Consider the following 3,210-nt stretch of genomic DNA (forward strand, 5'->3'; position numbering starts at 1 on the left):
ATGATGAGAAAATATGTAGGAGGTAAGAATTTACGGAGTTTGTAAAGCAGAATTTTAATATTAAACCGTAAATTTTAGTGATTGTTTTTTCCGATGATTCAATTGTCCCTGCTATTCATTCCTTAGTGTTTATAATGAATATCTTAAAGTGGTGCAATGTCTCCCTAAGTACCCATAAACTTACTCTACATTAAAAAAAATCATAAGTAGGTAAATATCAACACCGAAAAAGCTAGTGACTTACAAATAAGACCAAAACCCAGAATATGAAAATCTTCTTCAATGTAACTTTTGAAAAATCCCAAAAGGAATACGAAGGTTGTTAATGCTCTTTTTTTAGCTGAAGATGTTATATAGGCCTAAGAAGAAAATCGATTAACAAAGAAAAAAGAAAAAAATCAATCGCTTTTTTGCTCCTACTTTTTATCCTTAATATCATATATTTTATTAACAGCACTGGACTTGCAGAATACGTCAGGTCTATGAAGATCTTTATTAATTTTTTTCGAATAGATTATCATGTTGCAATCGATTGTTCTAAAGATATTTATTAGCGTATTCAATCCTGGTTAGTAGATATTTTAATTATATTTATAATATTTTTCTGCTTACTTAATATTTTTTACCAATCCTCATACTCAATTTTCTCACCTCTAGGGAAAAAATTCCGGCTTCTCTTGAACATGCTTAAACAACAATTTCAATGTAATTGCACTAATGAGAAAAAATAGTCAATGAAATCAAGACACTTTCCCAAGTTTTCTATACATTTTATGTAAACTGAAATAACTTATAATTCACTGATTAAAAATTGCTAGTTTTATGGTAACTATAATATAATAAATGTTACTTTAGCAGTGCGTAAATAATAGAAAACTTTGATAAAAGCAGTAAAACATAATGATTATATAATTTAACCTATACTTGATTTGAATTTTTGGGAACACAATTTTCGATCTAACGACAGAAATCCCAGTTCCCAGTAACCTGATTAACAAAACTAAAGGTCAGAAACAGGTCGCTAAGTTAAAAGAGTTTCAATTACCGGAGTTTAAACTCTTGAATAAATCGAAGTCATACAAATCTTAGTTTTACAGGAGATTGGTGGGACCGGCTCTAACTCCCCCTGTTGTGTAACAATATTGAGTAGTGTTTATATGTTGTCTGACTTATCCTTAACAGGTCACAGTTTTTCATTTATTTTGCGTTATTTATAAATCAAACATAATTTTCTGTCCGATTAATTTTAATATTGCCAAGATACACTTAATCTAATTTATTACTTATTAAAAAACATTTTGTAGCCATTAGCTAAAGATAATTACTTTTTTAAATACCCATAATGTCTTCAAAGTATAATTAAGAACTCTCTATTTTGAACTAGCTATGAAAGATTGAAAAAAACATACCCTAGGTGCACTAATCTCCCGTATATCAAATAATGTGAATTGACAATTATTTTGTATGATTTGGTTACATTGTAAATTTTACAATGCGATAAAAATAATCCTAGGCGGTCGGATCAAAGACGCTCGAGGGCCCTAGTTTATAGATCCCAGGTTTAAAGAATAACAAGGATGGATTTTGATTTTTTTAGGATGGATTTGGGATTAATCCTTGTAAAATACAAAAAAGACTATTATCCATTTATTTATAAAAATATCAAATAGAAAAAACAAAAACAGTTTTTGGTTATATACACCTTTCTATTTTTTCTAAATTTTCTTCACTATTCCGCGAGTTAGGGTAGCTCATGAGATTGATTAATTTTTAGAAATAAACATTGCTTTACTAAAAAACTGAAAATATATTAATTTAAAAAAAAGAAAAAAGAAATTAAAAGATTACATAAAAAAACATAATCATATCTCTGATTGCTGCAAGATAGTTCGGATCATCAAGAAAGGTACAAAAATAGAAAAGACAATTTATTAGATACCGATGTCTCTCTGCACTTTGCAGGGCTAAGTCCTGGACAAGCAGTGGACTTAGACTTCTTGCCCAGGACTTGCAAAGTGGGTTCAAACATCGGTTATCGATAAATAGTTTTCTACTATTTTTGAACTATTCTTCCAAGACGTCTTCATGTAATCATCACATACGGCCAACCAATAATAATTCAATAAAAATCATATTTCTTTAATTAAATTAAACATACAATTTGAAAAGAATTCTCAATATAGTAAATTCCAAACTAAAATATAATTAAAAATAAAATTAGTTGAACAAAAAATTTAATATTATGAAAGTTATAAAATATTTGAAAGATCGGAAAGAGTTGTGTGGTGCTCCTGAAGGTATAGAGATGGTCCAGATACTGTAGTGCCTCATGTATTCAGGCTTAATTTCTGTCATATAGCCGGAAGTGTAACCTGTAACCGTCGTCGCAAACATCTTAGGGTAAATAAATACGTAACTTACTCTTATCATTGTTTGATCGCAACGCCGCGTATGGTGATTACACGGTTATTATTATTCTTTATATGTGGTATGATCGAGCTGAGTCAACCGAAAGACATTAAAAAATTCTGTCCGATTTTCCTTCAAATCACGGAATATTCTACAAAATTCGTATTTTCGCTTCCCTTACTTCAGAAAATGATGGAGTATGAAACAACAACAATTCGTTGGTAACTATAGTTGGTAAAAGAACACGTGAGAGGCCAAAAACCAGATGGATAGAAAGAATCAATAAAGATCCGAAATAGCTGCATGCAGAAAATTGGAAAGCAGTTTGGTTGGGGAAATCAAAGATCTAAGTCTGTAGAGCTAATCGAAAAATTATTCAAATTTATAAATTTATGACAAAAAATGTATATATAAAAAATCCCATTTCACTGTATGAGGTACTTGTTTGAACCAACAAACTAAATACATACTTCGCCCGACTAATGACAACAATGGGCAAATTGAAATATATGCATATATCCTTTCACCTTAGTGAAAAATTAACACAGGTTACTATGTAGCTTCGGTTTGAAAATACCGGTAAGAAACAATACTGAAAACAACAATGTTAAAAATATATACCTGGAAAAACCTTTGCTATAACAGATTATAAATTATTTTATCCAATTTTTTTTTTTTTTATGGGTCAAATCTAATAATTGTATTTTAAAAACAACTTAGGTGTAAATAGAGTAGACTATTAAACATTATTGTATGGAAATGAATCAAAATAAATGCTAATCAGTCACTTGTTATTCATGC

This window comes from Halyomorpha halys, unplaced genomic scaffold (genome assembly GCF_000696795.3).
Source record: "Halyomorpha halys isolate HHAL.00 unplaced genomic scaffold, Hhal_1.1 Scaffold537.1, whole genome shotgun sequence".
Taxonomy (NCBI): domain Eukaryota; kingdom Metazoa; phylum Arthropoda; class Insecta; order Hemiptera; family Pentatomidae; genus Halyomorpha; species Halyomorpha halys.